We start from the raw sequence: 25,369 nt of genomic DNA on the forward strand, positions 1-25,369 counted from the left end.
CTGTATTTCTGGAGTGACAGGGGGATCCCAAGAGTTAACTGTATTGGAGGCCGAAGTGAGCCTCACCGGGAATGAGTGGCAGAAGCACCCCATTGTGACTGGCCCAGAGGCTCCGTGCATCCTTGGCATAGACTACCTCAGGAGGAGGACCCAGAAGGGTACCAGTGGGCTTTTGGTATAGCTGCCCTGGAGACAGAGCCTGGAGTCCTGGGAGTGCTGCCTCTGCAGGGGCGGTGCATCGGCAGACTTTGTGGACTTTCCTGCACTCAACTATATTCCCTTTTTCTCAACAATATGCTGTCCCTCCTCTGATTCTCAGGCACATCAGTGTGGGATTCTCGTCTTCCTATCAGTGGGTCCGCTGGAAACACTGTGCAGATTGGATGTGGCTACATGAGGGCTGGACATTGAACAGCCTTGATTAGCATTTTATTTAAGTAAAGATGAGTTACTGTCAGTCTCATATGCATAAAGATGGCTTGAGATGAAAATATTATTCTTTTTTGTTTTCCATGAAAGCAACAAAGCTTTATAAAAGAATCTTTCAGAAATAGAGAAAGACTAAATTGCCAGACAAAACCTTTCAAGACAATAAGATATTTCACTGAAGAACACTTAAAAATAAATAAAATATGCTTACAAGCTCACAGTCATAAGCTTGATTCCTTTTGAAGAAAGAGTATGTTTATGTGTAAATTAAGAAACTGGGGACACTGCAGATGACTTCTGTGAAATTCTTTGGACACAGACTCTTTTGGTTTCTGCTTAAACAGGGCAACAGTTTTGATGACAGAGGTGAGATTTATGCATCTAAACACAGGCAGCTAACTCCATAGTACACAAAAGATCTGCCCAAAGCTGGCAGATATCACACAGGTCTTATGGCAGGGCCACACTCTGCTGACACTGCAGCTAGAGACCTAGCCCACAGATTCTAAAACCATGAATGAATTTAAGCAACTGCATCTAATCCAGATAGACATCATCTGCCACTGACAGCTATGACTGGAGAGAGATCAAATGCGTGTATACTTCAGGCTACAGTGAGCAGAATGTTCTGCTTTTTGGTCTGTTAGAGGTACATGGTACAGAAATAAAATCCTATGGTTATTATATGCAAGTGGTGGCAGCTTTCTTGTAAAAAAAAAAAAGCAAGAAACAGAATACAAGAACACAAGAATTACCACATCTTTAGCACTTAAAAAACTGAGAGTTTCAAGCTAATTGTTTTAAGGGTTACTATTTTATTTTATTTAGACAATAATTACCAGACTTTTAATATATATTGAAAGCTACAAATTATTAGTTAGTTAAACAATCTATGGGATGGTATGCAAAATTACATCTACAAAACAATTTCCACATTGTTTCTCTGGTCTTACACACTACAATTTTTCTAAGGATATGCGGCTTCTTCATAGTTTTTCCACTCGCACCTTGTAAAGGTATGTGCCATGGCTCATAGGCACTCTTGTATTTGTTGGTGTGCATAAGGGTATGTATATCTATTTAAAATTTCATGGGGAAAAATAAAAGTATAAAAATGTGTATGTATGGGTGTGGGTGACATAACAATGCTGCAAGGATGTGTACCTCAAATCCAGAAACAACACATAATGAGAGTGACTAAATAAGGATGAAGATGTGATTGTACTCATGTAATAGCTAATTGCATATCAGTATTAACTCTGCAATGATACAGACAGGAACTAGTTCTGTCCTGCTTTTGGTTGAGATAGAGTTAATTTTCTTTCTAGCAGCTGGTATAGTGCTGTGTTTTGAATTTAGGATGAGAATAATGATGATTGATAACACAAGGATGTTTTCGTTGTTGCTGAGCAGCGCTTACACAGAGTCAAGGCCTTTTCTGCTTCTCACTCCACCCCACCAGCGAGTAGGCTGGGGGTGCACAAGAAGCTGGGAGGGGACACGGCTGGGACAGCTGACCCCAACTGACCAAAGGGATATCCCATACCATATGACGTCATGCACAGTGTATAAACTATGGGAAAAGCTGACCGGGGGCCTGCCACTCAGGAACTGGCTGGGCATCAGTCAGCAGGTGGTGAGCAATTGCATTGTGCATCACTTGTTTTCCATATTCTTTTATCATTATTATATTTTTCCTTTTCTTTTCTGTCCTATTAAATTGTCTTTACCTCAACCCATGAGTTTTACCTTTTTTTTTCGATTCTCTCCCCCATCCCACTGGAGGGGGGTGAGGAAACAACTGTGTGGTGTTTAGCTACCTGCTGGGTTAAACCACAAGAAGTTCTTACTGCTGTTTAAATGGTTAAAATCCTGGTTCCACATAGGCTGCCTGCAGCTGGGATTTGTGCCAGATCCTACCAACTTCAGACAAGGATCATAACTGTTCATACTATATTTGTAGCACTATAGTTTGCTCCAGTATGTGTATTATTAAAGCATACATAAAGCGTACCATGCGTCCACCAGACTCAGAATCATTATTTTAACAGCATGTTGGGTTTAAGTATAGTATGACGAATAGCAGCTTTTGGATAGGTATAAATATCTGCATTAAAGCAGATAGGTAGCACTGTGACTTGCTCTTATCTGTGCTTCTTTCATTGTTATTAAAACAAAATTTGATAATACCTCTTCATAATACCTCTGCAATTATTTCAAGCCTAACAGGTGCCTACCTGATTTTCTAATTCAAAAAATGCAAGGCTTAAGAGTCTGTAGAATAGTACCATACTGTGACTCGGGAGTTTGCATAACACTGAGCAGAAAGGATTTTTTTTTTAAAGACAATCCCCGAGATACATATTATTTAGATGGATCCAAGCTTCTAAATTTACATCATTGCTATTTGCCAGATGCATACTTGACCTTTTGGGTTTTTACATGTGCATATGCTACATTCAAAAATATGAATTTTCTAAGCATGTACCAGAGGCAAGAGTAATAGGCAGTGTTTCTCCGGGCTCACTCATGGGCACTGGAGAAATTTTCTGGCTCAGTTCCATCCTTTCTACATTAACAAATCTAGATATCACCATACGTACCAGCCTAAGAAGTGAAAGGGCCGATCTGTTTCCTTTGTTTCTAGATGAGGAACCTAGCAGCGTAAGGTAGGTTCAATGTCCACCATTTGACGGAGCTGACTGAGCGTGCAGTCTTGCTATATGCAGACTTCAGAAAAGATATGAATATGATCTGTAAATTAAAATGCTTTAAAAGAGTGGTTTTGTCTCTATAGTAACATCTATCTCTGAAAATAAAAGCATAGCTACAGATAATGAAATCTTAAATCAAATTTTTCTGTATCTAATTTATTGCAGCAGAAATGTTGTAGGGATTATATCCTATATTTTTAATATAAAACAAATTATACCTATTTGTTGTAGTTTAACCCCAACCGGCAACTAAGCCCCACACAGCCACTCGTTCACTCCCCCCTCTGGGAGTGGGGTGGGTGAGAAAATCAGAAGGGTAAAAGTGAGAAAACTCATAGGTTGAGATAAAGACAGTTTAATAGGTAAAGCAAAAGCCACACACACAAGCAAAGCAAAACAAGGAATTCATTCACTGCTTCCCATCGGCAGGCAGGTGTTCAGCCATCTCCAGGAAAGCAGGGCTCCATCACGCCTAACGGTAACTTGAAAAGACAAACGCCATCACTCCGAATGTCCCCCCCTTCCTTCTTCTTCCCCAGCTTTATATGCTGAGCATGATGTCATATGGTATGGAATATCCCTTTGGTCAGTTGGGGTCAGCTGTCCCAGCTGTGTCCCCTCCCAGCTTCTTGTGCACCCCCAGCCTACTTGCTGGTGGGGTGGAGTGAGAAGCAAAAAAGGCCTTGAAAAGGCCTTGACTCTGTGTAAGCACTGCTCAGCAATAACGAAAACATCCCTGTGTTATCAACACTGTTTTCATCACAAATCCAAAACATAGCCCCATACTAGCTGATCCGTGAAAAAGGATCAATAGAGGTGTATAGCTCATTTTCTGAGCTGGTGCTTGCTGTAGTCTGTTTGGCACCTCCTGTAAAGTTCTAATTGTGAATAAAATGAATCCAAGAGTGGGTTCAGTTGCCTAAGAATGGGGTTTGAGTGCCATTTTAGATGCCCTGGGGTGTCCACATGGCCTCCAGCTGTGTCTCTGGAAGGACATAAAAGGAAAGTTCATAGTCACCACAGAAGAACATTAAAATGAAAATTGCCTATTTTCAAGCTTATATAACATTATTTAATGTTTAAAAAAGAAACCAAATACCAGGGGGTTCTCAAATACACACATCTATCATCTTTAAATTGTGTAGAGCATATTCTATTTCTACACATCTTACTTGGATTTACATAAAATGCTGGAATCATCATGCCCAAATTCAAGACCATGCCTAGTAACTCGGGCCATCTCCTATTCAGAATTGCCCTAGACATCATAGCTGTAGTGACAATATAGACAGGGTTTTTGAAAAATGGTGTAAAAAATTGACTGTTTCCTTGAACTTTAGCCTACTAGTTGTGATGGCTGAATTAGCTGAAAGTGTAAATATGGCCCTCTGTGCATTTGCTTCCCTCGTGGTAAAACAGAGGATATTATAAAACCTACCCTTCTCATCTGATTTTTACTGCAAAATTAAATCAATTTAAGTTTGTTAATATCATAATGTTGTTTTTTATACTTGTTATTTACATGTGTCTTGAGGTCACTTCAGAGAGGTGGAAAAATATATGCAAATGCTGTTCCTTACAGTCAATGGAGAAAGACAGACACTTCTGGAGATTCAGAATAGAAGCCTATTGTAAAAGTTCTGAACTCTTTCTTATTTAATCAAAGAAGGAGCTTGGGTAATTAGCTGCTAGAGATTAGCCCTAGCCCCTTTAGTCATGTCTGTACTTATACATAAAAGAGGAAGGAGGAACCTCAGGCAGGGATTGCCCATACTGACTCTGACAAAGTTCCTGGCATAGTCCTGGCCCTTCTGGTCAACATGCTTCTGGGCAATGCTCAGGCACAGTTCAGGGGAAACTGCTTGGAAGGAGTTATTATCTATGAGCAGTTGTGGTCAAGACTGCTCGGGGCTGGCATCCTGTCGCCCTTGTCAGTCCTCCAATATTATTATAGCACTTTCAGCTGTTCCAGCATTCCTCATGCCATTCCCAGGACATGCTGCACATGCCTACCCTCAGTTTCACACTGTGAAAAATCTCATTGTGATGAGCTACAAGGTAGTCTTCATACCGCCTTAGAAAAGACAATATGCACAAAAGATAATTGTCGTTTTTCAGGGTCAGAGGAGGTCCAGGGCTAGATGCTATGAAGGAAGAACACAGCAGTTTCCCTCTGACTTCAAGGCCAGAAAAAGGCTCATGGGCCTTATTAGCAGTATGCTCAAATGCTGTTGATCTTTTCCTTTAGCTTCCAGTCTACTCTATTCTTGACAAAGCAGCACCATTTATATCATACTTGTGTCTGCCCTGTTTATAGCACAAATTAAAACATTCATGCTGTACTGATTTCAGATCTTGTGAAGGTGTTTGTAGGGCCACGTCCAAAAATACTGCTATCAATTCTTCCTAAATAATTCAGTTGAACTTACCTTCTCCTGAAGGTTTGATTTAGTCCCCAAACTATTTCAGATATGAACATGTATATTCATAATATCTCAGGTTGCTCTTTTGAGAGTAAGTGTATAGGTATCCATTAAAAATCAGTAATAGAAATAGTATAGCTTATCAAGACAATTTTTAGAAGCTTCTTCTAAAGCTTCTAAATGCAATTCTTCCCCCCCCCCCCCATAATATCTCTTTTCCTGTTAGCGTATTTATTTCTGTAAAACACAGAACGTTTCTTGAAGTTTCATATATTTACTGTCACAATGGATCTATCAGGAGGCAACATTGCCACTCTTCCTTACTGGATTTTTATGAAAGAATAAACATACTACACTGGAAAGAGACAAGACACAAGTTTCACCCTGTAATTCTTCCAACACCCGCTTGATTCATTTAGTTTCCTCTGAAATCTCTTCACAGCTGAGCATAACGTTATTGGTAATCCTGTTAAGATGAGTATACTTCAAGCATGACAATCTCTTCAGTGTCCCCCTTCCATATGGATTTCTTAATCTGGATTTCCCTGCAACTCAGTTTCAGTTTGTAACTTAAGAGGATGTTTTATCTTTAACATCCTTCTCCTTGATTACTTTTCTCCTTGATTTTTTTTTCAAAAAACTTTGACTAAAAAAAGAATTGTGTGGGGTTTTTTTTTAAAGTGAAATGCATTGTGTTTACTAAATTTCAAAGATAGACTTGTAAGTGCTTTATGCATACACAGGCACATTTGACTGGCAAAACCTTATTTTCAATAGATGAAATCATATTTATCCTTATTAGAGATAAAAGTGAAGATGGGATTAAGAGATATGCTAGTCACTCTTCTTTGTCGATCAAAAATCACATGAGATATATAATTTCTTCTTTGAAATTTTTGTGCATTTTGAAGTGTGGGTGTTGCTGCTATGTTCCTTTATTGTCACAATGGTGCAGTTTTGTAAAACTTTACAGTTAGCAGAGGTCCAACTGCTCATTTGTTTTGCAAGCCTTTCTGATAAGAAAATGGTTCTACAGGATAAGTAACAGCAGGAATTATATTTTTACTATTTGTGAAGTACCATTGCCTTGCCAGAACAGATTGAACTTCAAAGCCTGACTAAAAACACCATACATAGTTTATTTGTTTGGAAGATACAAAAGTAAAAGCCAGAGCTAGGGTTGCTACAATGGTATTTCAAATAAACTATTGTGACAGCCAAGTATTTGTCAAGGGCTGAATAAGCTTTTCATCAGCCAAACTATTTCTCTGCTCCTGGTTAGTAATTGATCGCTAACTTAACTGCTTTATTGCTGCTCAAACTGTCATACTCTATCCAGAGCACAGAAAAAAGAATTCATATTTATGGATCTATTCCATCTTTTTATTTTCTTTAATAAGCAGTGTTTTTAATGGTTGCCTAATCATAAATTCTAGTCAGACTCTTTTAATTGGTTTTTGACCTACATACTATTATGGGCCTGATTAACAATTCCCTAATCAAAGTTGCAAAACATTCTTCTTTGTGTTCAATAATTTAGAGATCCATGTGGGAGATGTATTGTTGCTCATAGTCTCAACGTGAATTTAGCTCATTCTATGCATGTAGTCTTGAGATTCACTTGTGCAAAAATAATTTCAAATTAAAAAAAAAACCAACCCTAATACATCCAAGAATGCAATCAGTCTGTAAACTGTGTTTCTTTTTCATTGTTAAAGACACTTACAAATTCAATTGCCAAGTATTTTGCTAATTAGCAAAATGGCGTATTTGTTCTACCAGAGGTTCCTAGGACCAAGTCTTAGCATGATTACTTTGAATCATGTGGCCAGAGTGCTTTTAGGCTATCAAGTTTTAACAGGCAGGTTTGGGAAGAGCGTTCCCATTCATGAATGAGGCACAGAAAGTGACATATAACTCCCTTTACCATCCTCCTTCCCTAGTGCCAGGAAAACAGGAGCAAGATTGAGAAATATGTCCTGGCCACAAAATACTGAAGCATTATGATTAAAGGTTTTTAAGGCCAAAAGTCTGTCTAAGCCCCATTGGCCTGTAAATCACATCATTTCTGTAGCCTCCAGAAAACAAGAGAGTGATGTGTTCAGCTTAAAGACCACTTGGTCTTTTCCCAGAGGAACAAATGCCCTTTTAGAGAGAGTATAGCCTACAGCACAGGTGAGGAGCAAGCCTGGGAAGCAAAGAATTGGTCTTATAGGCCTCAATGACTTCTGTCCTCATGTGTAGTTCTTTGGTCATCCTAAAGCTCTTCCTAAATCAGGGACCCTACCAGGGCAAGAACCTACTGCTTTCCCTCCAGCCTTTTTCCTTTACCCTTAAGCCACACAGAAAATTGCTGGCTTGGTTTCAGAAGTGTTTTAAATTTAGAGAATTCTTTCAGATTGCATCTCAGTTGTATTGCAGTTTATGCCCTGTTCAGTATAAACATAGGCAAGTATATCTGATCACTGTCCTCTTACATGCTTCCAGTGACTCATTCAAACAGTTGGACAAGGTCTTTCATAACTTACGGAAAAAAAAAAACCAGTATTGTAGCTGAAACTGCCCCTAAGTACACCGGCAAATAAAGAATTTAGAGAAAAACATGGTATTGCGGACAAAGTTTTCCTCAAAAGATGCATACACAAGGCTGAAGCCAAGGTATTTCAACTAATTTGCTGATGACCTTAGTTGCTTGGTGAGTTAAAATAGTACTCAAACCTTAGAATTACTTAATGAGCATCCTAAGACTGAAGATGAGGGAACAAGCTCACTTGTTGATAAACCTGTGACATATTCTTCACAGCCAGGGAATTTTATGTATCAGAACAGACTTTTTAAGGAATAGAAAATCTGCCTTACATGCATATTCAGCCTGATGCCTGATGCTTTGCAAGGCAGTTTTTCCTAAGGGAACTATGTTGAAATCCATTATAAATATTCAGCTTCTGACATGTCTGCAGATAAATTAATAAAATACAGTAGGTAATTCCTTTTTGCAAGAATCAGACAAACTCTTTTCATCAACAAGAAGACAGGAAAGTATTTTTAAAATATATGCCTCCTGAATACTGCGTGAGTAGCAACACAATGTGATTGAAGTTCTTTTAAACAGTTACTAGGGCAGAACATGAAAGCCGAAGAGTTTTTGTGTCCTACATTGTTTTATATTCTTAATTTTCTGCAAGGTTTAAAAGTGTAATGAGTTTCTTCTCATTGTGTACTTTTGTACACAAATGTACACATCTAATATTATGAAAATGCATTTGGTCTTTAGTGTTATTTCCCTACACTGTGACAGAAGTAAACTTTGCCACATTTTTAACAAACCTAAAACTCACATCTTGCATGGCTATAGGGATTCTAATGCTATTTATAGAATCAACAGGGATACAAAATAAATATGGTATGAAATTCAGAGTCAATCTTAAACTCAGCAAAAAGATTACACTAATAAAATTTAGACCCCATCAGATAGGCATTATCAACACAAAGGTTATCAGGATGCTGTTTGAATGTTTATATTAAAATCCCCAAACCTCATGCAAATGATAGAAACTCTTAGAGAAAACAAGTGAAAAACCCAGCATGAAATATACTTTTATGTCAAGGTTATAAAAGCTACCCGTTGATGTACAACATTCGCTATATATCTGCAATAAATTTCATGCCATATAATTTAATCTAAAACACACATTATAATTTCCAAAGCTAATGAAGGATCTGGAAAAAAAAGAAAAAGAGAAAGCACACACAAAAATTGCCAAGAAATCACTAGGGGTCTTAAACTACAGAAGAAAGTGAACTGTAATTGCTTAAAATCTTTATCTAAATGTTTAGTCAAGATAAATGATGAAAACTACTAGCTCAAAGGACATTCCTGCCTACTGGGTTTAAAGACAGTTTTAGATGATCACTTTGGAATAGCAACTGTAATAATACATTCTATTCAATTACATACTGAGAAAACACTTACTCCAATATGTGTCAAGTTTTGGTTAATGTTCTGCACACAAATGTTATTGAGCTCTTCACGATATAACCTTTCATGGGAGAAAATTTCAGAATTTTCAGAGTATATAAAGATAAAATGGAATTAAAAATTTTTCATTGAAGAGAAAGATGAGCATCTGAATTAAAACCAAGGAATGTGACTTTATGAGATTAAACATTGAATATTTTTTGAAAAAAAAAAAAAACAACAGAAAAAAAGTACTTATTTTCTTATGATTGTGCTAAAATAACCAAGAGCTCTCATTTCCTTAAGTATTCTTCCATGAGCACCTAAATGACAAAGCATTCAGAATTTTGAAGGAGGAGTAGCTGCTGCTTAGAATGAATACACTAAGTAGAGAATATATCTCTTCATCCATGTTACAGTACATTCTTTATTTTTCCTCACTACTTTAAATTTCCTGTGATGGTAAATTTGTACAGATGCAATGGGTTGTCATCTATTCCTGACCCTATTTTTGAAGTATGTTACTGTCTTTACAGATGGAGAGATGACAGAAGAAAAAAGATAAGGTAGGTATAGCATAGCACAAATCATCCTATCTTTAGGCACAATGGCCGGTTTCAACCATGACAACATTACCTTTGTGAAGACAGGTGATATCAGTATTGATCAGTGTTGAAATTATAGAGGTGTTTCACTGGGTTCTCCAAGAGCTCAAAATCTAATATTATTCCTCTGTTTTCCCCTGACAAACGGTGGACTTCGCAGGTAATGCATCCTTGGTAATATCCACGTAAGAAATGGTTCAACCTCATTTAAAGCTCAGAGTCAGTTCCAAGCTGACCAGTCAGGGACATCAGCACCAGAGCTCCTGAAAAATGACAGCTGAGAATTCAACTCTGGTAACATAACCAGAGTGCTGCTTAAAACCCCTGCTTGAGACTGTAAGATGACATCCTAAATTGCCATGCTCCTTCTGCTTCCAGAGAGTGGGTCATTTTATGATGGAAGTGTGCCTAGATCATAGATCATAGAATGGTTTGGGTTGGAAGGGACCTTAAAGATCATCTAGTTCCAACCCCTCTGCCATGGGCAGGGACATCTTTCACTAGATCAGGTTGCTCAAAGACCCATCCAACCTGCCCTTGGGGGAGGGGACATCCACAACTTCTCTGGGCAGCCTGTTCCAGCGTCTCACCACCGTCACAGTAAAGAATTTCTTCCTAATATCTAATCTCAGTCTACCCTTTTTCAGTTTAAAACCATTCCCCCTTGTCCTATCACTACACTCCCTGATAAAGAGTTCCTCCCCATCTTTCCTATGGGCCCCCTTTAAGTCCTGGAAGGTTGCTATAAGGTCTCCCCTGACCCTTCTCTTCTCTAGGCTAAACAATCTCAACTCTCTCAGCTTGTCCTCACAGGGGAGGTGCTTCAGCTCCCTGATCATTTTCACAGCCCTCCCCCGGACCTGCTCTAACAGGTTCATGTCTTTCTTGTATTGAGGACTCCAGAGCTGGATGCAGTATTCCAGGTGGGATCCCACGAGTGGAGTAAAGGTGGAAAATCACCTCCCTCGACCTGCTGGCCACACTTCTTTTGATCATAGAATCATAGAATCATACAGATTGGAAAAGACCTCTAAGATCATCGTGTCCAACCATCAACCCAACACCACTATGCCCACTACACCATGTCCCTAAGGGCCTCATCTACACGTCTTTTAAATACCTCCAGGGATGGTGACTCCACCACTTCCCTGGGCAGCCTGTTCCAAGGCCTGACCACTCTTTCAGTAAAGAAATTTTTCCTAATGTCCAATCTAAACCTCCCTTGGTGCAACTTGAGGCCATTTCCTCTCGTCCTATCGCTAGTTACTTGGCAGAAGAGACCAACACCCACCTCGCTACAACCTCCTTTCAGGTAGTTGTAGAGCGCGATGAGGTCTCCCCTCAGCCTCCTCTTCTCCAGACTAAACAACCCCAGTTCCCTCAGCCGCTCCTCATCAGGCTTGTGCTCCAGGCCCTTCACCAGCTTCGTTGCCCTCCTCTGGACACGCTCCAGCACCTCCATGTCCTTCTTGTAATGAGGGGCCCAAAACTGAACACAGTATTCGAGGTGCAGCCTCACCAGTGCCAAGTACAGGGGCACGATGACCTCCCTACTCCTGCTGGCCACACTGTTTCTGATACAGGCCAGGATGCCGTTGGCCTTCTTGGCCACCTGAGCACACTGCCAGCTCATGTTCAGCCGGCTGTCAATCAGCACCCCCAGGTCCTTTTCTGCTGGGCAGCTTTCCAGCCACTCTTCCCCAAGCCTGTAGCATTGCCTGGGGTTGTTGTGGCCGAAGTGCAGGACCCGGCACTTGGCCTTGTTGAACCTCATACAGTTGGCCTCAGCCCATCGATCCAGCCTGTCCAGGTCCCTCTGCAGAGCCTTCCTACCCTCGAGCAGATCAACACTCCCGCCCAACTTGGTGTCATCTGCAAACTTACTGAGGGAGCACTTGATCCCCTCGTCCAGATCGTTGATAAAGATATTGAACAAGACCGGCCCCAGTACTGAGCCCTGGGGAACACCGCTCGTGACCGGCCGCCAATTGGATTTAACTCTGTTCACCACAACTCTCTGGGCTCGGCCGTCCAGCCAGTTTTTTACCCAGCGAAGAGTGTACCTGTCTAGGCCGTGAGCCGCCAGCTTCTCTAGGAGAATGCTGTGGGAGACAGTGTCAAAGGCCTTACTGAAGTCCAAGTAGACCACATCCACTGCCTTTCCCTCATCCACGAGGTGGGTCACCTGGTCATAGAAGGAGATCAGGTTGGTCAAGCAGGACCTGCCTTCCATGAACCCGTGCTGGCTGGGCCTGATCCCCTGGTTGTCCCGGACATGGCTCGTGAGCACCCTCAAAACCAACCACTCCATGATCTTCCCCGGCACCGAGGTCAGGCTGCCCGGCCTGTAGTTCCCCGGATCCTCCTTCCGGCCCTTCTTATAGATCGGCGTCACATTGGCGAGCCTCCAGTCGTCCGGGACCTCCCCAGTTAACCAGGACTGCTGGTAAATGATGGAGAGCGGCTCGCTCCAGGGTGTAGCTTTCTGGGCTGCAAGCGCATATTGCTGGCTCATATTCAGTTTTTCATCCAATACCCCCAAGTCCCAGGTGCAGGACCTTGCACTTGGCCTTGTTGAACTTCATGAGGTTTGCATGGGCCCACCTCTCTAACTTGTCAAGGTCCCTCTGGATGGCATCCCTTTCTTCTAGAGCATCACCACACCACTCAGCTTGGTGTCACCCGCAAACTTGCTAAGGGTGCACTCAATCCCACTGTTTATGTCCCCGACAAAGATGTTAGATAATACTGGTTCCAATACAGACCCTTGAGGGACATCACTCGTCACTGCTTTCCAGTGATACAGTATATACATGGTGGAATTTGTGTGTTTGCATCAAGACACTTTCTTCTGAAATGAAAATAAAAATTCATAACTGCTGGGATTTATATTAAGTATGAGGTCTATAAATGTGATAAAACTTTTACCTTTTTTCATCTTTTTTCAGAGAGAGGAAACAAGCTTTACTCTTTACTTTCTGCTCATCTTCAGGCGTTCAAAACCTGTTCTGAAGATTTCCTCTTTAAAAAAACCTGAAGTTTATTCTAAATGGGAGAAATCTATGTTTAAAAATGCTGGATATGAAAGTTCATTTAATATTTATCTTCAAACTTGGGTGACTGGTGTTCTCTGGAAATCAGTCTTTGAACAGAAATAACATTGAAATGTATTAGAACTAGTGCTCGGGGAAATGTGGATTTTTAAATGTTTCGTTGTTGTTTTGTTTTTAGAATCAATAACTGGACTTTTATCTCACAAAAACTGAAGGAAACAAAATATTTACTGCTCAGTTCAGCTATACCACTTTTGCCCTGGTACTGTAATTCCCATTGATTTAACAAGTAATGCTGTCAAATTTCACATAAGTATAGAAATGATGAATGGAAAATCTTCTAGCTTTCAGGAAGATTAAATCATAACTCTACTTGGACAGTTCTTTAGTTCCAGCTATTTCACGCTAATGGCTACATTTTATTAACTCCCAATAGTCCAGATGGGATACCTCATACCACTGGGATGAAATTGAACATGGAGCGTATTTGAAGAAATGTTTTCTGCTTGGGATTGGTAGGTACTACTTTTTTCACAAACCATACACAGGCCACACTGAAATTTTTTTCCATCCTTCAATTATTTTTCCATACAGTTTTACATATCTTGAACTCTAAAAAGAAGACATCATGTACCATGTGTTTAAGTGAGAAAAAAAAAAAAGAGATACCATCAAAGTTCTAGACTAACAGTCAAAGGGTCTGCTTATACTTTGATAAAAAGCATATTGGATTTAGTATAATGGGACAATGAGAGTATTTCCCACTGAAGTATCAGTTTAGATCATAAAGTGGTATCAGAGAGTGCAAATGGGAAAAAAATGTGAGAGATTTACCTGATCAATTTAACTAATATAATATATATTTTTATAGAAATGTTATAGCAGATTAAGCAGTTGTGGAAAAGCCATTTATAGTAAGGGTATTTAGGTGCATAGAAAAGACCTGCTACATACCCAAGTTCAATTCCTATTAAAAGCAAACGTATTGGATAATTGTTGTTCAAAACTGGTACATATCCTTCTTACAATTGCTAAACACTAGTTCTGTGAGAAAATTTCTGTTTTCATATCTAATATCTATGAACTGATATCAGCATACTCCTTTTAATTTTGACAATTCATTTAAGTCAATGGGAAAGGTATGCTTTCTTACACAGTTTCATAAACTTTTCTCTTTTTGTAACGTTACTGTATACAAACTTTTTGAGATCAGGATATGAGTCTTCCATGCTAGATGTGCTACACAGGTAAATGCAAGAGGGTCCAAAGCAATGTCTTGCCTGATTCAAGTTGAAGATAAGAAGTACATTTCAAATGCTGTGGAACTAGCATTTGATCGTAAAGTGCATTAGCAGCTGGAGTATTAAGGAACTGGGAACACGTCTCATTGCGATATGCAATGGTACCTTCAATAATACATTCCATAACAAAAAGAGCTTTGAATGTCAGAAAGCTTCACATTCAGTGAGTATTTCATGGACAGATCTATTTACAGCAAATCTTTCTATTTAGTGAGAGAACTGTCAATGGTTTGTGGGCATAAGACAGAGTGGGAACACGACTCATGGAAAGACACACATATATTTGCTACAGAAAAAGAAAAAAATAAAAATAAAGTGTCTTCTTCAAAATTCTTCATACAGAAATGATCTCTCTTTTCCCCTTCTACCCAGTGTTACATCTCAGACCTCATAGCAGAGTGAAACGGTGTAGCAGTCAGCATGAATATAGCCTAGTTAGCCTAACTGTTAGCATAAAGGCCCTGAAACTTAACCAACTTTTTGGTGTAGTAGAGGTAAACAAAATATGATCAACCATCTGTCCCAAAAAAACAGAATGTTGTTTTTGGGAGCTCAAGGAGATAGACAGCCAAACTATAAAAACAACCTGCTGATCATCATGTGCAAACATGTCCTGGAGTGTCCAGAACAAGCAGACTGTGACTGCCAACAACAGTGACAGCAAATTGGGAAAAGACAGTGCAAACTGATCAGACTAATCATCAGTGAGATATTCTCTATCCAACCCTATAAATGAGGATGCTTAAGAATACTCAGATACGCCAGAAGAAGAGACTCCAGAGGGGACCCAAAAAAAGGAGAAACTGTGAGACTCTGATGGGAACTCATGACCCTGCACCAGGATTTGGGACCTTTTCTCCAACACTCCAGCAGACCCTGTGGCCCAGCCCCAGAAATGTACATTGCGTGGCTGGGACTGCTGCGCTAACCTGCCTGATTTCCTGACTTCTCTCCCGGCTGCATCGTCTTTCCCATGGAACAAGGACATGGTGTAATTCATAGTTCCAGGGATGGTGACCCAACCGCTTCCCTGGGCAGCCTGTTCCAATGCTTTACCACCCTTTCAGTAAAGAAATTTTACCTAATGTCCAATCTAAACCTCTCTTGGTGCAACTTGAGGTCATTTCCTCTCGTCCTATCGCTAGTTACTTGGGAGAAGAGACCAACACCCACCTCACTACAGCCTCCTTTCAGGTAGTTGTAGAGAGCAATAAGGTCCCCCCTCAGCCTCCTCTTCTCCAGACTAAACAGTCCCAGTTCCCTCAGCCGCTCCTCATAAGACTTGTGCTCCAGGCCCTTCACCAGATTTGTCAAGCAGGACTTGCCTTTCATGAACCTGTGCTGGCTGGGCCTGGTCCCCTGGTTGTCCTGCACATGGCTTGTGAGCACCCTCAAGATGAACCACTCCATAACCTTCTGTGAGAGACTGAACTGCAGAACATTTGTCTCAAAGATTGCTTGTCTGAGCAAAGATTCCTCTGAAGACAATAAGCTACAAGGCTACGGAGACCTCCGGTTTGCAGGGGCTGATAGGCCCCATCGAGAACAGGAATGCCGTTGCCATGGAAACTGCAGCCCTTGAACAGGAATAAAAGGGACTGCCAAGACTAGCCCGGGGGATCGTCCACCGCCGACCCCACCACGACCGCCCAACGCCGAAGCACCAAAAGACTTGGACTCCTGAGACGTCGCGGATCCGTGGTGGTGACTATTCTTACAACTCTATCCCGAACGCTTGCTTGATTTCTACCTTTGTTCTGATCTATCCTATCGCTACTCATTTTTACTTTTGATAATAAAACTTATTTAGGACATACGGCATTTGACCTCATTTGTGTCTTAATCTCACTCTTGGGAACATATCGAAACCTCCCCCGACATTGGATCGGGACACCTTCCCCAGCACCGAGGTCAGGCTGATCGGCCTGCAGTTCCCCGGATCCTCCTTCCAGCCCTTCTTGTAGATGGGCGTCACATTGGCAAGCCTCCAGTCGTCTGCAACCTCCCCTGTTAATCAGGATAGCTGGTAAATGATGGAGAGTGGCTTGGCAAGCTCCTCCGCCAGCTCCCAAGTGTACCCTCGGGTGGATCCCATCCGGCCCCATAGACTTGTGAGTGTCCAGGTGGCAGAGCAGGTCGTTAACTGCTTCCTCTTGGATTATGGTGGATTTATCCTGCTCGCCGTTCCTTTCTTCCAGCTCAGGGGGCTGAATACCCTGAGGACAACTGGTCTGACTATTAAAGACTGAGGCAAAGAAGGCATTAAGTACCTCAACCTTTTCCTCATCCTTGGTGGCAATGTTCCCCCCCACATCCAATAAAGGATGGAGATTCTCCTTGGCTCTCTTCTTATCATTAATATATTTGTAAAAACTTTTTTTGTTGTCTCTTACAACAGTGGCCAGATTGAGTTCTAGTTGGGCTTTTGCCTTTCTAATTTTCTCTCTGCATGACCTAACGAGATCCCTGTACTACTCTTGAGTTGCCTGCCCCTTCTTCCACAAGTGATAATCTCTCCTTTTTTTCCTGAGTCCCAGCCAAAGCTCCCCGTTCAGCCAGGCAGGTCATCTTCCCTGCCAGTTCTTCTTACGGCACATGGGGACGGCCTGCTCCTGTGCCTGTAAGATTTCCTTCTTGAAGAACGTCCAGCCTTCCTGGACCCCTTTGCCCTTCAGGACTGCCTCCCAAGGGACTCTGTCAACCAGTGTCCTGAACAGGCTAAAGTGTGCCCTCCAGAAGTCCATGGTAGTGGTTTTGCTGGCCCCCCTCCTTACTTCACCAAGAATCGAGAATTCTATCATTTCATGGTCACTAAGCCCAAGATGGCCTCTGACCACCACATCTCCCACCAGTTCTTCTCTGTTTGTAAACAGCAGGTCAAGCGAGGCACCTCCCCTGATAGGCTTACTTACCAGCTGTGTCAGGAAGTTAATTTTCTATTTAACCACCAAGCAAGAAAAATAAATAAATTAGCTTTATGAAAAAGCATAAGCCAGAGAAGACTTTTGTTCCATAGTCTGACCTACACTTAAATGCAAAATTTCTCTATAATAGGAGAACAAAGGGCTATCTGTTAATTCCTTGAAAGCTGAAAATGCAAACCACATGTTTCTGAAACATCAGTTTCTCTTTCTTAATTTCTTAATCAAGGTACAAGACTTGTGCAGAATAGAAAAGTTTCAGCCTGAAGAAACTACCTTCTCCTAGAGCAGAGGTAAAGTTCTTTTGACCAGAAAAATTTTGACCTGATTGTTGATGCAGCATCTGCTTACATTTTGCAAATAAATATGCACTCACTCATAGTAAATGTGACTTAGTATTTTTCTTCTGTTTTCCCCCCATCCCCTACCATCTACATATCCAACAAAAAAGAATTGTTAGTTTAGAGAACAGGGATACCACACAATGGCCCAGTAAAAGTGAAAACGAAAGCTTATGCCAGCTGTGCAATGACTCTGTCCTGACCTTTTAAGCTTGTTATAAGAACTTGCTGTGTGAACTGGAGCTTGGTACCAGGTGTCTCTTGTTATGATGTAGAGTTTAAGCATGGGATAATAGCAAGTGCCTTGAAAATATAGTTGAACACAGAGGACCTAAATCTATAAACAACCTACAGATGGTAAATTAATTACTGGTCGTTGAAGAAGTACAACCTTGACAGTGGGGAAAAGACTGCTTTCAGCACACTAAAGAAGCAGCTAAGCAAGAAAAAATAGCTGAGCAACAGGGTAAGGCACCTGCCTGGGAAAGTAACACCCTCATTGTACAGTGCATAGTCTAGGCTGCAAAGGCTGAAAGCTAAAACTATCTAGGAATGCAAACATCATATAAAATGACAGGATTTGGAATGGGGGTGGGGGGAAGAAGTAGTTGTCACAGGAACTGTTTCTGCAGAATTGGTGTGAGACTGCTGGAGTAGTGAGGGAGCTGCCTGCTTTCCCTGCCTGCTCCAAGAGCAGCAGCCCTCTCTCTCTCTGCCTGCTCCAGGAGCCCTTCATTCCTCAAAAATTCTTTGACCTGCTAAGGCCAGGATGGTGCATGGAGGGGAGTTTGGGGGTGTGTGCACGTGCATGCCTGTCTTTCCCTGCAAATGCTGTGTATTTCTTCTCTGTAACACTAACTTGTTAGTAAACCTTATTACACATAAACCCAAATATGATTTTATTGTTTCCTACCTTGCCCTTACCTGACTTTGTTCTCTTCATGTAGCCTTATATTATATAGTTTGACAGTGACTGCACTATTTTACATCCCAGAATATGTATTTTCTTGAACCCTAGTACCAGTCAAAATATTCTACACACTGTATGCCAGGAACATAGTAGGAATGGGTCACTGTATGTATATCTGTCAGTCATTTTGGTATCTTCTAGCCAGTGATCTAGTAATGTGTATAACCACTAACCTCATGTCTGTCCCTGACTGATTGCTTTGAAAAATAGTGTACCTTCATAAACACTCTTTTGCAAGTCACAGGTCAGTCAGAGCCAGGACTTGTTCTGTTGCTTATAGAAGTTTGTTCCCTCCTTGGGAGCTATGAAGATAATGCCTTATTAAGGTTATAACATCTTGGGACACTTAACAAGTCTCTTTATTTTTCTTAAATCCATTTTCTCTGTTTTTAATAAATCTGACTTAAAGACATTTGACGGTTATGTGGATATTTCAGCAGTTCATTTTCAAGGGCAAGACAATCTTGCAACTACAAAGAAGACATGTTAATTGAGAGCTAAATGACACAGTCAAAAGGAACATATAGGATTTGCCTTTACCTTAGGAAAATGTGGTGAAAAATGCAACAGCAGATTTCACACTACAGGTGTGCTAGTTTTAGCTAGGATAGAGTTAATTTTCTTCATAGTAGCTAGTATGGGGTTGTGTTGTGCATTTGTGCTGAAAACAGTGTTGATAACACAGGGATGTTTTAGCTATTGCTGAGCAGTGCTTACACAGAGTCAAGGCCTTTTCTGCTTCTCACTCCACCCCACCAGTGAGGAGGCTGGGGGTGCACAAGAAGTTAGGAGGGGACATGGCTGGGACAGCTGACTCCAACTGACCAAAGGGATATTCCATACCATATGACGTCATGCTCAGCATATAAAGGTGTGGGAAGAAGAAGAAAGAGGGGTCGTTTGGAGTGTTGGCATTTGTCTTCCCAAGTATCCGTTACGCGTGATGGAGCCCTGCTTTCCTGGGGATGGCTGAACACCTGCCTGCTGATGGGAAGTAGTGAATGAATTCCTTGTTTTGCTTTGCTTGTGCGTGCACAGCTTTTGTTTTACCTATTAAACTGTCTTTACCTCAACCCACGAGTTTTCTCACTTTTACCCTTCTGATTCTCTCCCCCATCCCACCCAGGGAGGAGTGAACGAGTGGCTGTGTGGGGCTTAGTTGCCGGCTGGGGTTAAACCACGACAACAGGAAATTAAAACAGCATCATAGAAGGAGTGAGCTTTTAAGAGAAGTGAACTCTCCTTTTAGCTTCTAGCCAATAAATATTTTTGCTTTTGTTATGGTTTTCCTCTTTCCTATTTCTGAGAAGGTGAAATATCTTACCACGATTGAATAGGGTAAAGATTCCCAATAGTGAAATCTATTACATGGTGACATAGTCTACAAAGGGAAGTAGTAGAAGCTTTATGGCTAAGTACATTTAAATCTAGTTGAGACAAAGCACTGGAAAATATTCTTGAGGGAACAATCAAGTGACTACATGAAATAGAACACCAAACAGGTATTTTCAGCTCTAATTTTTACCATTAACATCCGTGTTATGGTATGAATTGAAGGTTATTCAGTGATTAATGTGGTACAGAGCTGCTAGATGAGACACTAATTATGTAAAAATTCTGTATTACACAACATTTTGTTCATTATTATAGATTCCAGGGTTAGTAATTTAACCATACTTAAAAGGAAGCATACATTAATAAGGACTGAGGTGCAGCCAAAAATACCCACCTGATTCTAAGTGGTTGCTTTTCACATAGCAACTAGAAAATTACATTACTGATCTGGCCTTTCCTCATAATCATTGATGTTGCCTAGGAATAGCAATTCAATAGCATGTTAATGTTCTAATAGGCTCAAAATGGACAACAGAGACAGAAACAAGGAGAAATAGAAAACAATTGGCAGATGAATATCTACCTAAGGGTATTTTTGAAAGCTTGTGTAGCTGATATACTTATATGGCTACAGGCTGTAATTAAGCAATATAAAAGGGTGATACAGTATAGATTTTCTTCTTTAGATTTCTTTTCACATATGCAGCCAATTCAGATAGAATTGAGTACTCCTGACACAACTGAAGGAATTTCCCAAATACCTCTCTCCAGTAAACAAGAAGCCTATCTCCTCATTCCTAACACTTAGAACAGGGTGAAATGGACTTAAATCTCACATTTCAATTTCAGATCCAGAAACTAATTTCCTCAGTGTTTGGAAGACACTTTATCTTGTTTATTTATTTGTAGTTAAGAGGGATGGGCAGTTGGGATCTGCTTTAGAGTCTGTTTTGGCACTAGCCTTTCCCTTTGATCCTTCTGCACTTAAAAGGTGTAACGTTATATATGAAAAGTGGCAACCAAGAAAATCAGTCTTGCCTTTTTGGTGATATGTAGTCAGAATTATTATAGCTTCAGGTGAGTAGTAATTCTTGAGCATGTTGTAGGAAGAGACAGATGGGTAAAAATCAGTGCAATGCAGTACCATTATACTGACTCTGGCAGTGAAAGGAGAGTGTGAAACCATAGTAACAGCCACCTATAGCCTTTCTAACATTAGAGAAGATCCATAGCATGTAAACCCTCCTCTAAATCACGTAGGAGTGCTTTAATGTTTAATGTAGAACACTGCTGGCAGAATGTCGAAGATAGGACTAGAAAAGATGTGGCCACATGCTACCTGTTGTGACAACATGAAAAGTAATTCAGTAATACAGCATGGAGCAGGTGAAGAGGGGGGAGTAAGGAAAGGACGAGGCTAATTCTCCCTGTAGGTTGCTGTCGTCTTGACATCAGAAATGAGGTCAACACTGCAGAAAGAATGTGCTGTTCTTACAGGATGGAGAAGGCAGAAAATTTTGGATGGCCTTGAATTAGTGCTTTGAGGAATATGTTGACCTGCCTGCGGTCCCATGTGTTAGCCTTGCTGCTGACCATTTGGCAGGCTAGCTAATGTCTTTGCCTTTAGCCTTTGCCCACACCTCCTTCCCCTTTGCATCTTCCTGCAGCTAGCATATACATAGTAAAGCAAAAAAATACCTACAAGCAGAAGGAAATACAGGTCACAGTGTAGCTTGCCAAGCTGTCTAATTCATGTTGCTTAAAAACACAGATGGTGAGGAAAGAAGAACATTTTATTAAACTAGCAATCAAATTATTTAAACTAGAATGAAATTTTATGTTTCATTTGCCATCATTTTTCTTACAGTGTGAGTTTTATTCATTTTTAATGTTTAATTAGCAGTTTTTAACTTCAAAGAAAGTATAAAAGGAATATTCTGCACCTTTTGTAGAAAACTACTTCAGTCATACTAAAGTTCCCATGTATTCTTATTTGTAAAACTCTGTCCATTTACAGGCGCCTTATGACTCTGATAGGGAGCAACCAATAAACTTTCTATTTAAATAAGGTTCTTATTGAAGGCTAAACCTGAAAGTGCCCTAATAAAAAATAGGTTCTGTTATCAGTCTCTCTGTCCCTGGATGGCCTCTTCTTTCAAATAAAACATGTTGATTTATCAAGCTAATCTTTTGCTGGCAGAAATATAATACCAGTCTGTATTAACTGCAGGGATGGTGGTGGATGAACCTGGAAAGTGCACTGTCAGAAAAAGTGTAGGTCTCATCCAGAGGGAAAAATGTTTAAAATTCACCTTACAATGGGGACTTTAACCTTTTTATTGTTAGGGTTTTCTGCTTTCATTTTTTTTTCTTGTGATTTCCAGCTGTATTTTAGACTGGGTCTAAAGTTACTACAAGTTTAGAGTTGGTCTTTTCCAACCTTAGTGATCCTATGTTTCTATGAAATATCCAGGTATTCTGGCATGGGGTTGTCCACTGGCCGCAGTGTGGATATCTGCTCCAGCATGGTTCTCCATGGGTTGCAGGGGGACAAACTGCTTCACCGTGTTCTCCTCCATAGGCTGCAGGGGAATCTCTGCTCTGGCACCTGGAGCACCTCCTCCCCTTGCTCATTCTCTGACCTTGGTGTTTGTACTGCTGTTTCTCCCTTTTTACACCCCTCGCTCTGCTCTCTGTCTGGTATTTTTTCCCTTTCTTAAATACGTTTTCACAGAGGCACCACACACTTGGCTGATGGGCTCAGCTGTGTCCTGCAGTGAGTCCATTGTGGAGCCAGCTGGAACCAACTGTGTCTGGCACAGGGCAGCCCCTGGTTCCACAGAGACCACTCTGCAGTCCACCTGCTACCAAAACCTTGCCACCCACACCCAATACAAAGCTATATGAATTGGAGTAATCAGTCTGGCCTTCTGGCCAAGTATCAATTTTAAAAATCTACCTAAACCAGTTTTATTTCCTTTCAGATCATCCTCTACAGGCCAGAGGAAGCCACCTTGTGAAATCCATCCCTTGGAAAGGGTACCACAGTGTTTCAAGGTCTATTGGCTTCTCAGAGCTATGTTTCTCATGATACATGTTCCTGATCCTGCCTTACATATTGCCAAGGAAGGCAAACACTGACGTTTGTGGTGTTCCCAGCACTATTTGTTTAAACACTGGTCATGCACATGTATGTGACTTTTCCTAAAAAGGAAGGACTAGACTACTGAAAGACATCTACAGATAGATTTTTACCCCATATTTCTCAGTTACATAATGCACCAGGACCAAAAAACATTCCTGAACTCAATGTATGATTCAAGTCCACAACTTGAGATACCAGAGAATCTCTCTATCCAATACTGCTAGTAAGTATTTTGTATGTTGGTGGTTATTGTTATGAAGAAAAAGTAGAACAAATATAATTCAGCCAGAAGCTTGTAATATTCCCCATTGTGAGATGGTGAAGAGAAAATTAATGTAAATTTTATATCTGTTCCCTGCCTATTTTTTTTTTGTGTTTAAATATCTAAGCCTCTTTTGAATTCAGAAAATAACTCGAAATATGTTGTTATCTTGCTGGACATTTACAAACATAACATCATTAAAAAAAATGCTGGCTTTTAGCTCTCAAGGACAATGCAGTAACAGAAGTAAAAGTCATAATCCAAAAATTCAAGAGTTTGTATGTGCATAAATTATGATACTATTCCCAATCATATTCTGTATCCTTTTGCTTCACCTTTCATAGAATGCCATTGTATTTTTTTTTTTGGCTCCTTGAATTATTATTAAGATAACCATTCATCTTTTTGGCATAATGAAAGGTATTATGGAGTTATCTAATGTAAAAAGTTTAGGGAAATAGATGTTGCTTGGGAACATGTAGTTCTTTTAAAGTAATTTGAAAATGTACAGTTAAGTGCCTTATTTTCCTGCTAAGATTTATGTTGAAACTGATCTTTCTACAAGATAATGAAAGGATGAGCTAAAACAATGAGATATTCTTCTAGAAGGAAAATATTCTCTCTGTAGTTTAGCAATACAGCTGTAAAACGAAATGCTCAGTTAGAGTGCTTTTTCACTCTCTTGACTTTAGCTTTGCATGACCATGGATTTAGTGTGAGAAACTTTTTGATAAGCCTTATATAATTTTTTATTTGTATTATAGGATATACAGTCCAAGCACTTTCAGAGTACATAAATTTGTTCTTTGATACCAAGGGAAACTCAGTTTACTTACTGGTTATGTAAAGACAATCTGAACCCAGAAAATACAATGTATGGTCGTGGGCTTTTGTTTTGTTTTGTTGTTGTTGCTGTTGTTTTAAGAAAGCCATTCATCTGTATTTCTGGAAGAGATCTGGATAAAAAATCATTATTACCCTTAACATGATCCTTCAGAAATACTTTTTTATAAATTTAAATCGCTACATGGTAACTCATAAGTCAGGAATAATCTCTATTGAGTAGCTAAGTATTTCACAGTCCTTGGAATATTTGCAAATGTACATTTAAATCTTCCTAGGAATGATAAGAACTCTATGCTATAAATTCCTCTAATACTAGAACTGTAAATATTACTTTATGAAGCCTACTTCAGCCTGCGTTTTATAGCTTGCCCTGATTTGGCTCTTCTTTTAGAGATTTCAGATATTACCTGTGAAAAACATTAGGCTTTTCCTTCCTAAAACCATGTACTGAGAATCATTCCAGACATACAAACACAACTATCAATAAAAAGGGTTTAAACATGAGATCAGTCACTGCTGAAACAGAGCTCGTTTTAAGTCAAAACAGGAACAGAATTAAATCAGAAATTAATGAGAAAAATTTCCTGTAGTAGAAAGAAAAGTTGTACCAGAAAAATTTCATCTGGAAAACAAAGATTGGTTGTTTCCAAAATAAATCATTTCTCAGATTCTGGACCACCTAAGCTTTAAGAGTATAAAGCCATAGGGCAGGCACAATAAAGTTCAGTACCTCTAATAGCAGGCCATAACTTATATGTATGAAAGAATATAAAACAGGATGTGTATAGGGCTGGCCTTGCTCTTCCACTTCCAGAAATCAAGAGTGTGGGACTTTTATAGCTGGAACTTGTATCCGAAATGTGATGTCTGATGGCCACAGATAGACCATTCCATCACGAACTTGTTGAATCCTTTCTTGACTTTTTGGAAAGTGTAATACTTGTGCTGAGTGAAAATGTATTAAAGTTGCTTATTTTAAACCCATTACCTGAGAATTTCTTTAGATCCTTCCAGGTTCTTATACTGTATGACATAGTGATAATATTCCTTATTCACCTCCATGATT

General features: G+C 40.2%; 1 protein-coding gene across 1 annotated transcript in view; it reads right to left on the reverse strand.

Moving 5' to 3' along the window:
• The window catches only part of GPC5 (glypican 5), a 769,104-nt gene that overhangs the window by 134,053 nt on the left and 609,682 nt on the right, over positions 1–25,369 (reverse strand). The window lies entirely within an intron of this gene.

This window comes from Calonectris borealis, chromosome 1 (genome assembly GCF_964195595.1).
Source record: "Calonectris borealis chromosome 1, bCalBor7.hap1.2, whole genome shotgun sequence".
In the NCBI taxonomy this organism is placed as follows: Eukaryota; Metazoa; Chordata; class Aves; order Procellariiformes; family Procellariidae; genus Calonectris; species Calonectris borealis.